Source organism: Curcuma longa, chromosome 1 (assembly GCF_044706935.1).
Source record: "Curcuma longa cultivar G26 ecotype Majalengka, Jawa Barat chromosome 1, ITB_CL_G26_1.1, whole genome shotgun sequence".
Classification (NCBI taxonomy): Eukaryota; Viridiplantae; Streptophyta; class Magnoliopsida; order Zingiberales; family Zingiberaceae; genus Curcuma; species Curcuma longa.
The window spans coordinates 26,927,135-26,941,563 of NC_133861.1; the positions used below are offsets into that span (position 1 = coordinate 26,927,135).

At 36.0% G+C, this 14,429-nt stretch overlaps 2 pseudogenes; one reads left to right on the forward strand and one right to left on the reverse strand.

Annotated features, from left to right (window-relative positions):
* Positions 1 to 1,517: 1,517 nt before the first annotated feature.
* LOC141824811 (UPF0481 protein At3g47200-like) lies at positions 1,518 to 3,130 on the forward strand (annotated as a pseudogene).
* Positions 3,131 to 5,445: 2,315 nt separating this feature from the next.
* Positions 5,446 to 6,757, reverse strand: LOC141827115 (UPF0481 protein At3g47200-like; annotated as a pseudogene).
* Positions 6,758 to 14,429: the final 7,672 nt, after the last annotated feature.

Below are 14,429 nucleotides of genomic sequence, written 5' to 3' on the forward strand. Positions count from 1 at the left end.
AAAATGAGTTGTACAACTTTGACGAGAGAAGAAGGCCGACACACTCGTTCCAAGTTGTGATATTTTCTCTTAAAAGTACTTTGTCCTCACGTGGCTACGCCAACGCATATAGTAACAGTATGAACCAAATTGAGAGAAAAATTACATTCGGCAATTTATGTACCAAAGAAAATATTGGAGACCAACACAGGTGACAAAATTTTAAAAATGAGTCAAAGATAAATGACAGCTAGTGCAAACAGAATTTCAGAAAAAAGTGGAATCATATTGGACTTATTATACACAAGTTTATATTACATTGTAAAAAGTTAATTTCGTAATTTGAATCCATGATCAAAAGATCACATGCATGGTAATAATTTTAAGTTGCACCAAACCTCCTTTTAAGAAAACAAAAATCTGAATATCTATCAGTAGACATTGTTAATGTCAGATTTGTTGACAATATCTAATAGATTCTACTCAAAGTCAACTCTTTTCACCAATTATTGCATAATATTGCACCTACTTAATTAAATATTAGCTAGGGAAACTGCCCAGAAATTCCAGGTTACTAATGGATGAGATTTGTAGAATGGCTGATCAGTTCTGTTGATGAGGAAGGAGAGACATTAATTATAGATCTATCGTTGGATGGACCCTGAACATTTCTTAAGTCGTCGTCGGCCATAATATAATTAATGTATAAGAACAAAAAGTCATTGTATAATTAAGAACAATGAAGTTGCATGATAAGTTATGTGTAATTGCTTGCTTTAGTTTAATTGGTTGCTGATACTTACTTTTAAATGAATTTGAGTGAGTCAAAAGCAAAGTGGTTGAAGCAATCGATCGAACTAAAAAGCACGCAAGTAATGATGTCTCAATGTTAATTAATTAGTCAAAGTCAATTCTTTTCCTTCCACGACATTGCAACAAGATATAGTAAGTAATTAACTAAATTGTAATTTTCAACACAAAAAAAAAAATTCTACTTTAATTTTTCAACATAAGCAACTATATATAGTTTATTTTATATCACTTGGACAAAAAGTATTTTTTATTCAAAATCTTATCAAATATATATAAACTTAGGACTTCAATAATTCCCTCTAATATAAAAGATCATATCTTGTTTAATTTATTATTTTAATTAGAGTTGACGAAATTAAACAAGCATGGTTCATGATAGCACCCTTCCAAGTATTTTACATATGGCATGGCCACACATTTTTTTTTTAAAAAAAATCTTGTATATAAATTTAGGACTTTGTCTCGTGTGTAGATTCAAAGAAACTTCCTTTTAAAACTTCAATAATTTCCTCTAATATAAAAGATCGATCATATCTTGTTTAATTTATTATTTTAATTAGAGTTGACAATATTAATTAAACAAGCATGGTTCATGATAGGATATTTCCAAGTATTTTACATATATATGGCAGGCCCCACATACTTTTTTTTTTTTTTTTTAAATCTTGTATATAAGGAGGACTCATGCAAGGAATCCAATGCATGCCTCTCCCGTTTGATGAAGATGCAGTGAATATCGCCGGGCAATTACTCGACTTGTATGTCTTATTCATTCTTCAGAGTATATATATATATATATTCTTTCTACATGTTGAAAAATAATTTTGCATCTTGCTCATTTATTTATTGAAAGAAAGTCTTAGCACACCAATAAAACTATTACAGTACTGTGACTTGATAATTATGAGTTTGAGTTATATAGACAATAGACTCTTCCTTAGGATTTCGTATTAATAAAAATTTTGTGCACCGAGTTACTTTTTTTTTTACACTTTTATTTTTTAAAATCTTCACATTTAGCTCTTAATATGTCTAATTTCTGTTTGCCTCGATAATGAAGGTTTTTTTTTCTAATTTGTTTGTTATATATAGCTAATGAAGAATAAAGATAGTACTTCTACCATCAACATAGATGCTGAATGGGTAAGAAAATTGGAAAATAATGCAAACTATGAAGCACAAAGGCGAGTTAGGCATCACAATTCAACAATCTTTAGAGTCTTCAAAGTTTTTCGAGATGTCGAGCCTGAGGCCTATGATCCAATGATCGTCTCACTCGGACCTTACCACCATCATGAGCCTCGCCTTCAAGCCACGAATCAGCTCAAGTGGTTCTTGCTTAACAAATTGTTGGAAGCTGGTTCTGAAAAAAGTCTAAGGAACTATCTCATTCTTATCAAGGAAAAAGAAACCAAAGTGAGAGATACTTACTCAGAGCTTCCAATCGACATGCTTGAAGATCAATTCGTAGAGATGATGTTACTGGACTGTGTGTTTGTCATTATGATTTTGTGGTTTTGGAAGAATGAAGGATTGGAAGCTATAGAAGACCCAATCTTTAGGAGAGGACAACGAATCTTGATATTACTGGCGCGAGACATGTTGCTGTTGGAGAATCAACTGCCCTTCTTTTTGCTCGAGGCTTTGTTCGACAAAGCATTCCCCAATAAATCCGGCAAGCTAAAACCATGGATAAGCCAATTCTTCAGTGGCTTTATGAGCAATGAGCACACATTATTATCGAATCCTGAATATAATGTAACAATTCACCACATCCTCCATCTTGTTTATTCATGTATTGTGCCATTAAACAGAAGTAGCATTAATGGTGTTGTAATGTTGTTGAGGACCCGAGGATGGGACGGTTCCCAAGTGCGACTCAATTGGAGGCGACGAGAGGAATAAAGATCAAGAGGAAGCAAAAGGCAAAGTCTTTCTTAGACATCACCTTCAAGAAAGGGGTTCTAGAGATCCCTCAGATCGAGATCGACGACGACACTAACATTCTCTTCAGGAACCTCATTGCATTCGAGCAGTGTCAAAGAGAACCCCATTCGCAATGACATTTCGACCTATGCTTGGTTCCTGTCTTGCATCACTGAGACTGTTGCAGATGTCGAACTGCTCCAGCGGAAAGCCATCATCATCAACAGGCTTGGCAGATAAAAAGGAAGTCGCCGATCTCCTCAGAAAGCTCTGCAAGGAGGTGGTGGTTGACGTCCAAAACTGCTACATTTCGAGCGTCTTCAAGGAGGTGGCACAATATCGACAAATGAAATACGTGGTATGCAGATGCACATCACAGATGCGATATATGCTTTTCTAAATCCTTGGTCATGTCCATATTTTGCTGCTTGTGGTTGCAATAATGCAATTAGCCTTACTATTTCATAGTAAATGACAATGTTTTTGTAAATAGGATATGTATATTAAGTCATTTAATTTGCTTGTCAAGCTAATTAAATAGTTCGAATTATTGTGCTATAATGTGTAAGTGTGATTGATATGTATGATCAATATCCTCTTCCGTCGTGATCAACTACAGTTTTTCAATTTACCTCCTCACTGATGGTCGTGGGATCGACCGTGTGGGGCCACTGAAGTGGCGAATTCCACCTTTTGTAGAAAAGATTGATGTGTACATATGATGATATGCCAATTATAATATGTCATTTGGCAGATTACTAGTTGACAAGAAGCTAAGTCATTGGGTCATCCATCACATGGGCCATGATGCCACTATTTATTTTATATTATTATTATTATTATTCAATTATTCAACTCTTTAAATCAATTTAATCCGGTCCTATATAAAATTTTCATCAACTACTAAGGTAAATTTGAAAAGCACATACAGACGGATCTTGATGGGCAGTTAGTGATATGGTGGAAAGAAGAATCTCCATGTGGCAAAGTCCAAGTTAAAAGTCAAGCATAAGTGAAAGATCAAGATCAAGCATAGGAGGATGTCAAAGTGGTTCCCACTAAACACTAGAGGACTAAGACTTCTTGATTCCCTCAGACAAACCACTCGATTCCAAAGGAATCAAATTTTTTGACTCCCTTATCTCTGTAAAGGGCAATACAAACTTTTCTTATTGGAGTTGTATAGACGATGATTGCAAATATTCCAAGGACACTTGACATCATATAGTTGGCAAGGTAGTTGGGTGGTTGTCAGAACTGATTCCCCAAATACCCTTTTATAAACACATGGCATTAAATGAATGGGGATACCAATATAGCTATAGGATCTGATCCCCTCACCGACCTACACAAGAATAAGGAAGGAGAACGACTCATCCAACATGGAAATGCTCTTATGGTGACTATATAAATCCTAAAGGAGGGTCATGCAATAGGTTTCCACACCCTCTCTACTTCCGCAACTTCATTTTTTCCTCACCTTCTTCTTCTTGCTCTTAACATCTCAAGCAACCTTAACTTAGAGTGTTAGAATGACCACATTGAGTCCCCTTGATGTCCATTCTAATCTAATTGACTATTGCAAATATCTCCAACCCCCTTTTTATTCCCAAAGGTTCCACTCGTCGGAGGTTTGACATACAAAAATCCCAAATGAGTACGAGTAGTTTTATTCCATAAGCCAGTAAGAAATTGAGAGAGAGAAAGAGAAAGAAAGAATGAAAAGTAAATGTGTTCTTTGATGTTCAGACCCATCTAGATTTTGAAATGCCTCCATTCGAGTTTCTTCCTTTTGCATCAGCAGATTTGGTAGCAACCTGAAATAGGCATAATGTTTAACAATGTTTGTAAAGCAGTTTTGCTATTGATAAGAACGAACATTAATAAATAAATAATAAAACAAACTTCATAAACAGTTTTAATTCCATAGCTAAGAAGATGTAAAAGGGGGAGAGTTTTGACTGTGGGAAGAAAAAGTAAGTATATATGTCAAATAATTGAAATTCATGAATTGATTGTGGTGATTGTAGTTAATATGCAACATAGGTTGTTCCCAAATTCAGTGCACAAACCAGTTCTTTTATTTAATGAGAGCATGATAAAAGCATATTAATGAGCCTACCAGATGCCTTCAATTATAATGATAAGAATGTAGTGACTAATTAAGTTATCATAATGAATTAAATTATCATTTAATTAGAAAAATATAATAGTGTTTTAACAGAAGAAGAACCCAATTATTTTTTGGACTTCCTTTATCATAACTATATAAGCCAAGTTGTGGCATGTGAAAAGATATCAAGAGAAAAAGTTAAATTTCTTCCTTAACTATATTTCTCTCTTCTAAATTATTATACTTCTCTTCCATCTCCAAATATTGTATCTTCTCTCCCTTAACTCTTCTGCAAAAGGTGGAATCCGTCACCTTTTGTGGGTAAATAGACATGCTAATAGAGAATCATAACACAAAAGCTTTGTGAAATTCAATAAAATGACAAAGAAGTTGAATAACCACAAATAGGTTATATATATATATATATATATATATATATATATATATATATATATTGTTTTTACTACGTACGAAACTGTCGCATTTGTAGTAATATAGACATTGGCTGGGCACCCACAATAACCTGTCCCACCTTTCTGATTTGTCGATATTTTGCTACCTCCTTGAAGTTACCAACGCCAACCTCCTTGGAGTTGCCAACTCCAACAAGCAGTTCACGTATCTGATTTGTCGATATTTTGCCACCTCCTTGAAGCTACCAACTGCAACCTGCTGTCCACGTCTTTGAGATCTCCTTGAATTACCATCTCCGACTGCATGTACTTCCGGGATTGGATTTCTCGATCTTTTGCTACCTCCTTGAAGGCCCTTGAAAGGTAGCAGTTTTTGTGGTCGACCAGCACCCCCTTGCAGAGCTCGCCCAAGAGATGGGCGACTTCCCATCGATCACCAAGCCTGTCGTCGATGATGATCGCTCTCCGCCAGAGTAGTTCGACGTCGTTAACAGTGGCAGCGATGCAGATAGGAACCAGATATAGGTCGAAATGTCATAGCCAATGGCGGCGCTCTTTTGGCACTGCTCAAATGCAATGAGGTTCCTAAAGAGGATGGCGGTATGGCCGTCAATCTCGATCTGGGGATCTCTAAAACCCCTTTCTCGAAGGTGATATCTAAGAAAGACTTTGCCTTTTGCTTCCTCTGTATCTCTATTCTTCTTGGCGCCACCAATTCAGTTGCACTTGGGACCCGTACCTTCCCCGAGTCCTCAAGTAGTACCTTTTGCCGAGCAACAACATCAATGCTTCTTCTGTTTAATGGCACAATACATAAATAAAAAAGATGGAGAATGTGATGAACTTTCTTAGCATCCTCAGGTACTTGTAACTTCTTATCCTCCACAAATTTAAAGCCACTGAAGAATTGGCTTATCCATGGTTTTAGCTCGCCGCGTCTACTAGGGAATGCTTTGTCGAACAAAGCCTCGAGCAAGAAGAAGGGCAGTTGATTCTCCAATAGCAACATGTCTCGCGCCACTACTGACCACGATTGTTTCCTGCTCCTAAGCATTGGAGCTTTTATAGCTTGCAATCCTTCATTCTTCCAGAACCACAAGATCATAATGACAAACACACAATCCAGCAACATCATCTCCACGAATTTATCTTCATGCATGGCCATTGGTGCCTCTGAGTAAGTATTTCGCACTTTGGCTTCTTTTTCCTTGATAAGTATGAGATACTTCCTTACACTTTCTTCAGAACCCTTTTCCAACAATTTGTGGAGCAAGAGCAACTTAAGCTGATTCATGGCTTGAAGGCGAGGCTCATGACAGTGGTAAGGTCCGAGCGAGACGATCACGGGATCATAGGCTTCAGGCTCAGGCTGGACACTTTGCAAAATTCTTGAGACTTTACAGATTGCTGAATTTTGATCCCTAAGCCTTTTTGCTTCATATGCCTTATTTTCCAATTTTGTTACCCATTCCGCATCTATGTCAATGGTAGAACTACTATCTTTATTCTCCATTAGCTATATATAACAAACAAGTAAAGAAAAAAAACTTCATTATCGAGGCAAATAGAAATTACACATATTAAGAGCTAAATTTGAAGATTTTAAAAAATAAATGTGTAAAACAGAAATAACTCGGTACATAAGTTTCCATTGATACAAAATTAATTCCTAAGAAAAATTTATTGTACACAATCTTAATTACTCTATATTGTAAGAGTTTGTTTCTATAATTCCAACTGATAACTATTAAATCATAAGGTAATAACTTTATCATTATGCTAAGAATATATATATATATATATATATATATATATATATATATATATATATAATATATATATATATTCAAAAATTAATAAGACATACAACTCGAGTAATTGCCCGGCGATATTCAGTGCATCTTCATCAAACGGGAAAAGCTTGCATTGGATTAATTCCTTGCATGAGTCCTCCTTAAATACATAGATTTTTTTTTAAAAAAAAAGTATGTGGGGCCATGGATAATTTTGTAAAATATTTGGAAGTAGGGCTATCATGAACCATGCTTGTTTAATTAATATTATCAACTCTAATTAAAATAATAAATTATATTTGATATGATCGATCTTTTATATTAAAGGGAATTAAAGTCCTTTTATAAGTTTATATTTGATAATGATATAAAAAAAAATACTTTTTGTCCAAGTGAAAGATTAAATTAAAGTTGATTTTTGTTTGGGTTGAAAATTACAATTTAGCTAGTTACTATATCTTCTTGTTGCAATGCCGTGGAAGGAAAAGAATTGACTTTGGTATTAATTAATTAACATTGAGACATCATTCCTTGCGTAATTTTTAGCTCTGGATCGATTGCTTCAACCACTTTGCTTTTGACTCACTCAAATTCATTTAAAAGTATCAACAACCAATTAAACTAAAGCAATTACACATATATAATTTATCATGCAACAATTCATTGTTCTTAATTATACAATGACTTTTTGTTCTTATCACATCATGGTCGACTTAAGAAATGTTCAAGGCCCTCTAAGATGTACATCACTTTTTGTTTCTTGTACACGATACAATATTTATATATAAAAAATTAAAAACAATAGTTATAATATGAGAGGATAAGGAAGACTATCCATCCAACGATAGATCTATAATATAATGTCTCCTTCCTCATCAACACTGATCAGCCATTCTACAAATCTCATCCATTAGTAACTGCTATGCCAATTTCTGGGCAGTTTCCGTAATATTTAAGTAGATGCAATGCAATGCATATATATATAATATATATATATATATTATTGGGTGAAAAGAGTTGACTTTGAGTAGTATCTATTCGTAGATATTGTTAACAAATCTGACATTAACAATGTCTACTGATAGATATTCAGATTTTTGTTTTTTAAGAGGAGGTTTGATGCAACTTAAAATTATTACCATGTGATCTTTTGATCATGGATTCAAATTACAAAAATAACTCTTTACAATGCAATATAAAATTATGTATAATAGATTCAATATGATTTAATTTTTTATTTTTTTGAGATTTTACGTTGACAGATAAATTTCTGCATTGAGCTGTCATTTATATATCTTTGACTCATTTTTAAAATTTTATCTTAATACTAATTAAAATTAAAATATATCTTATCTGTATGTATTTTTCTCCTTGATTTTTCATCAAAATAGTCTCAAATCCTCACCATCACTTTGATCGGTTGATTCACTATAGTTCGTCATCAAAAAATTAAAATTGATCATATATTTAAAAGTTCTCAATCTAAGCTTATCCATTGATATCACTTTTACAAGGAAATATCACGACTTAGAATGAGTATGTCGGTGCTCTTCTCTCATCGAAATTGTACGACCCATTTTTTATCATCGCCATGGGTTCTTATCATCAAAAATCATAGTTTGAGAAGCTTAGGCTCAGTTTCAGTACTTAGAGTGTGATTTCAAAGCCTATGATATGCGACGAGTGAAAGTGAAATCTCAACTCATAATTTGATTGTTTGTTCAATTTTTAGACATTTATAATCAAAAATTTTTAAATTTTGATTGATTAATTGAGGTGTGTTGTGTTCTTAAATAGGTATTGAAGAAAATAGCTTCGGAGATCGATGAATCATTGTTTCAACTATAATCATAGATTAAGATCAAAATTTTCAAATTTAAATTCATTTTCAACTTCTTAAATTCAAAATTTAAACTTTTAGATTGTGAAAATCGACCTACACTAATATTTAAATTTTTTTAAAAATTTTAATTTATATGAATTTTTAAAAGTATTTTTAAAATTTTAAAGTTGGATAATTCAATTTTGAAAGTATTGATATATTATAATTGTGAAATATAATTTTTGAAAATTATTATGCATAGTTGTGAAGTAAAAGTAAAGTTTGGTATTTTTAGAAAATTTTATTTAAATTTGCCCCTCATAATTAAAAATCTTGACCACGCCACTGACTATATAGTTGTTACTTTTCTTTTTTCTGATTTGGTTGTGCACCCAAGTGCGAGGCTTGGGGTGAGAAATATGATATAATTGATCTAACTTCATCTCTACTAGAACTTCCAATTCTTGTAGAGTCTCGACGACATGTCTGAAGACTCGTAGGGGAATTCACATTTGAAGTTAGAACAAAAGCACATAACAGGTTGAAGTACTCGGGGTGAGAGTTTAAGCAACACTAAAAGTAATTGTCAAGAGTTGAAACATTCATAGAAGTACAATTCTGATAAACAATAGTAGTGCTTGCGAAACAAGTTTGAGGATTTGAATAGACTTATCAATATCCCATATTGATGGGAGCTTTATGTACAGGATTATCCTTTACTACTTCATAGATATGTAAGATCAAGGGCTTGGCAACAGATGGGAAATACAGTAGACCAATTCTATTACATTTGTTGCTAAACTTGACGAGAATCAAGTTGAATTTGCAACCTACAAACAAGAGAAGAGATTATCAAAAACATAAATAAATCTCATAGAAGGAAACTGAGAAACATTTACTAAGAGAAACATTTACTAATTAAGATGAGTGTGTATTAAAACAATAAACATCACACAAGATCATGTATGAAACTAATTAGATGTCAATGAACATTTAGACGAGGCAGATAGATTGAAAATTTTCAATCATATTTTACCAAGAAAAAATGAATTGACTCTAGTATGGTTTATTCCTTTTCTCAAGCACTAGTAGTGTAGTAGCCTTACATAACAAGGTTTAACCATACTTCTAAAATCCAGGCTTCTAAACTGAAGACAGTTACTTTTCAACTGAAACTAAAAAACCAGTGATGTGCTTGCAACGAAAAAGGAACTTCAATTGGAGGTACAGTACAACCATCTACACAACCATCTCATGTTAAAATTAGCCCTTAGTGTCAATTCGGATTGACTCGAGTTGGACTCGAGTTGGACTCAAGTCAGCTCAGATTGTGTGAGACTCGAGTTGGACTCAAGTCACACAAGCCAAATTCGAATTTGATTAAAAGGTTATCATGCATGAGATGCATGATAATTAAAAAGCTGCATTATCTTCCTTAAAAGAAGAGAAAGATTGTCATGCATGAGATGCATGATCTTTCATTAAAAGAGGAGAAAGATCTTTTGCATGAGATGCATTGGAATTAATAAAATATTAATTTCGGAATTAATATTATATTAATTTTCCCCTTCATCCATTATATCTCATGGTGGGCTATAAAAGAGGGTGAGAGGCTCTTGATGAAGGGGTTGTTGGATGCTCTTGCTCTCCCTCTTCTTCTCTTCTTCTTCTCTTGGCCGAACCCTCCTCTTGTGGCTAGCACCACAGTTCGGTTCTTCTCCATCTCAGTGTTCGTGTGGATACCGTGGAGGCGCGAACACACTGATCGTGCTGAGATCCGACGACCTTGAAGGCAAGAGTTGCTGTCGGGATTGCGAAGGGCACGCATCGAAGGTAAACTCGATTCTAGTAGGTAGAATCGTCAAACGAGTATGTTTTTCGCATGGATCTTCTGGAGGGATCCTGTTTTCCGCTGCGTTATATGCGGTTTAATCGGTTTTTCGCGCATATAGATCCCTACAGTGGTATCAGAGCCACTTGCGAAAGCACACTCGTTTTTAGTTTTATATGATAAAACTTAGAACTTTTTATTATGATCTGCATTTGATCATATGATCTGCATGTTGATCATGATCTGATGATGATCACTAGTGTCGCAAATCGGATGATGCAGATGACAGATCTGATGGAGATCGGATCAGATCTGATCGTACCAATCTGATGGTACAGATCTGATGGTGTCGCAAAGGCGGAGCTAATCGGACTGATCAGATCTGATGGCATCAATCTGATGGTGCAGATCGGACTGATCAGATCGGATCGTACCAATCTGATGGTGCAGATCTGATGGTACCGATCGGGTGGTCTTGGGTTCATCATGATGAACAGTATGGGCAGCGACTCATTCAACGAGTCTAAAAAAATAATTTTGCTTCGGGGGCGCTGCCCCCGAATCCCCCGCAAGGGGCGCTGCCCCTTGACCCCGCCCGCTAACCGGGACCGCCGTGGCGTTGCGGCTCATATTTTGCTTAGGATCATAATAAACAGTTTTATTTAGTCATTAATATTTTGAATGTTATATGACATGGTGCATGGTTATGGCCTCAAACCCCAATGTGATTGGATATGTGTGTGTGTTTGTTGTAATTCATAATACGGCCTGCGTGTCGTGCCTTTCACCTTCATTATTCTGGTTGTAAAATTTGTTTACCCTCAAATGTAACTTGAGGTTTCTCTCATATTGTAATGTACAATGAAGAGCAATTCTACACTACTGGAGGACGGTGCAAAGGATGGAGGCCAACAACACATGACAACCAAGGAAGCACTTGGAGAAGATGCTAATCCCTAGGTTGACCATTCGCTCTTCTCATTGGCTTGAGAAGATCGTAGAAAGGGCCATAACCATGTCACGTTTATTTTGTGCATATATGTGATGTATGTGATGCTTGTATGTGATGCATGCGTAGTTAGTTGTCACAAAATTAGGTCACTTATCATATGCCTACCAAAGTTTAATACTCACGATTACCTTGTTCAATCGTAGCGCGTTTGCCAAAGCAAAGTGACTCGATTTACCTCGGTAGAGTGCGACAGGACAATTGTGATGTCCGACTATTAAACTTTGGGTTTGACTTAACTAAGCTCTCTCAATTAGATTGATGAACTTAGAGGCATAGCTCATACGAGACATCTTCCTACATTATACGAATCTTGGGCGATTAGCCAAAGCTAACTCAAGATGAGTGGTAATTTAGAAGGATATCTCATGTGATGGGCATAATGAACAAATTTTGTTGTTCATATAATTATACAAGAGTTACATTAGATGTAATTGGTAAGATGTACCTACCTAACTTATACGAGTCTTGGGCGATTAGCCAAAGCTAACTCAAGATTCGGTATAATATGGATCTTGTCCCACTTTGTGACCAGTGGAGAATCATTTAGTTAAAGACCTAATTAAATGATTGAAATATGATACATTTCTGCATTTTCTGTAGTGAATATCACCATGACATCAAACACGTCAAACTCTCTCTCTCTGCGATCTGTCCTTGATAAGGACAAGCTCAATGGAGCTAACTTCCTGGACTGGTACAGGAACTTGAGGATAGTCCTCAAACAAGAACGTAAACTGTACGTCCTTGAGCAGCCCATTCCTGAACCACCCACCGCTACGGCCACTCGTGCTGATAAGGATGCTTATAAGAAGCATCAAGATGACGCACTAGATGTGTCATGCCTTATGCTCGCCACTATGAACTCTGAGCTTCAGAAGCAACATGAGTCCATGGATGCCTATGATATGGTTGGGCACCTCAAGCAACTATATCAAGGACAGGCGAGGCACGAGAGATTCGAAGCATCGAAGGCCTTGTTTCAATGCAAAATGCAAGAAGGAACTCCCGTAAGTCCCCATGTACTCAAGATGATTGGGTACATTGAGAACTTAGAGAGATTGGGATTTCCATTGGGCCAAGAGTTGGCCACTGACCTTGTTCTACAATCACTACCCGAAAGCTACAGTCAATTTGTCATGAATTACAACATGAATGAAATTGACAAGTCTTTACCTGAGATGTTAAGCATGTTGAGAACTGCAGAACTCAACCTTAAGAAGGCAAAGCCTGATACCATTTTGATGGTAAATAGAGGCAAGGGTAAAGGCAAGCAAAAGCCTAAAGGGAAGGGTAAGACCCAAACCAAAGGCAAGGGTAAGGTCAATGCATTGAAACCCAAAGGTGGAGTGGCTAAAGAAGGAACCTGCTTCCATTGTGGTGAGACCGGACATTGGAAGAGGAACTGCAAGCTATACCTGGAGGAGGTGAAAAGGAAAAGAAGTGAGACTTCTGCCTCAGGTATACATGTTATAGAAGTCAATTTATCTGTTTCGTCTTCTTGGGTATTAGATACCGGATGCGCTTCTCACATTTGTACTAATGTGCAGGGCCTTCAAAAGACTAGATCATTGACTAAAGGCGAAGTGGACCTACGAGTAGGCAATGGAGCAAGAGTTGCCGCCATTGCTGTAGGAACATATACTTTGTCTTTGCCTACTGGGCTTATCCTCAAACTAGAAGATTGCTGTTATGTGCCTGCTTTAACTAAAAACATTATCTCTGTTTCTTGTTTAGACAAGAAAGGTTTTTCTTTTGTAATAAAGGACAAGTGTTGTTCTGTTTACTTAGAAGATATGTTTTATTGTAGTGCACATCTTGTGAATGGACTTTATCTTCTAGATCTTGAGACCCCAGTCTATAACATAAATACCAAACGGTTCAAATCTAATGATCTGAACCAAACATATCTCTGGCATTGTCGCTTGGGTCACATAAATGAGAGTCGCATATCCCAACTCCATAAGGATGGACTTTTGGACTCATTTGATTTTGAATCATATGAGGTATGCGAATCTTGTCTATTAGGCAAGATGACCAAGACTCCTTTTAGTGGACAAGGCGAAAGAGCTACTGATTTATTAGGACTCATACATACTGATGTATGTGGGCCTTTCAGTATAGCAGCTAGAGGAGGCTATCAGTACTTCATTACTTTTACTGATGATTTCAGTAGATATGGATATGTGTATCTTATGAGACACAAATCTGAATCCTTTGAAAAGTTCAAAGAATTCAAGAATGAAGTACAAAACCAACTTGGCAAGAGTATTAAGATGCTTCGATCAGATCGAGGTGGGGAATACCTTAGCCAAGAGTTTCGTGACTATCTAGTTGAGTTTGGGATTAGATCTCAACTCACTCCACCAGGAACCACAGTGGAATGGTGTATCTGAAAGGAGAAATCGTACACTATTAGATATGGTACGATCCATGATGAGTCACACAGATCTTCCTCCTTCCTTTTGGGGATACGCTTTAGAGACGGCTGCTTTCACACTTAACCGCGTCCCATCTAAGGCAGTCATAAAGACACCATATGCGATATGGACTGGGAAGAGTCCCAAGATGTCTTTTATGAAGATTTGGGGTTGTGAGGCTTACGTTAGACGTCAAGTCTCAGAGAAACTAGGACCCAAATCAGATAAGTGCTATTTTGTAGGATATCCCAAGGAAACAAAGGGATATTACTTTTATAATCCCACACTAGGCAAAGTGTTTGTTGCTAGA